Source organism: Coenobita brevimanus, chromosome 114 (assembly GCF_032717465.1).
Source record: "Coenobita brevimanus isolate Jiangsu-jjx chromosome 114, ASM3271746v2, whole genome shotgun sequence".
Lineage (NCBI taxonomy): Eukaryota > Metazoa > Arthropoda > Malacostraca > Decapoda > Coenobitidae > Coenobita > Coenobita brevimanus.
In genome coordinates, this window is record NC_137067.1 from 9,051,401 (window position 1) to 9,052,753 (window position 1,353).

A 1,353-nucleotide genomic window follows, 5' to 3' on the forward strand; every position below is an offset into this window, starting at 1 on the left:
GAAAGACTTGCCCTCATGATGTGTCTACTTCACAAGCATTATTCTGGAAGAACGAGCAAAAAATTATTGTGCAGTCACTGCAAACGTTAATCCTACAACTCTACATCCTTTCCTATCACTATTATACAATACATTAAGATATGTAACACCAATATAGTTAGGCATCTTTCACTGTTATCATTTATAATAAATTTATTATTTCTCGTAATGTATTTCATTGTTTATTACAAAACACACATACTTAAAAGTATTAAAGTTACTTTGCTCATTGTTTTAAATATTAACCCAGGAAGCCTTTATTATAAGATTTATATTTTTATATTACTTGTAAACAGATAAAGCAATTAAAAAAATTCATTGGATTCCTGGAATTGATTGTAATATTGATGACATTTTGACGTCATATTTCTTTGATCCTTCTAAAATGACGTCAGTTAGTTTGAAAATTTTGTGACCCATTTATAGCCTGTGTGTGCGTTTGATTACTTTCATAACAGAAAGTACCTCAAGAAATCATTTAAATGAAAATAAATATTTGTGTAAGTCACAATTTGAGAATATAATATTACAAGAAGAGAGCACTTAAAAATTTGGACATTTGTGTTCAAAAGTTAAAACAACCATTGTCTTCTGAGAAAACCTAGTTTGTTTACTAATTGCATGACCCACATAAGATGCACGTGCTCTTAGCCTCATTTTCAAAATGCTATATGCATAAGGTCCATGCAACCCTACAGGCTACATTCATACGGGTAATGCATAAAAATAATGAATAGTAATCTGTAAAAACACGAAAATGGAGTACCCAAAACATTTACGTGACGTTCATGGACACGGAGAGCTACAGGCCTATACACGGCCTTTGTAACGGCTATCCTATCTCCCTTAGGTCGTTTGGATAGCCTATAATCAGTCTACCTGTCAAATCCGGCTTTTGGCCCATTTCGTCCCTATTACTGGAAAACTGTATACAATAGAGGATTTGATTTTTTTTCCCCAACATACTCATGGGCCCCCCCAAGACCCCATGGGCCCCGGGGCAATGCACCGGCTGACCCCCCCCCCCCTTTCTCGGTGGGCCTGCCTATCTAACATCTCCATACTTTCCATAAACAAGGTAGAAAAGGATATTAACCAGCCATAATAAAAAATAAATTGCTAAGGAAGAGGTGCTAGGGAGTCTCATTACCCGATGAGAATAGGACCTCAGGTTCATGACTCACTCTTAGTGGAATTCACTCGTTCAGTGCTAGCTAGAAGAAAGTACTACAAATGACTTAATGGATGAGAGAGTGTTACTGCTGTGGAGATATGATTATGGTAACAAAGAATATAATCAAAATAAGGTTTAAA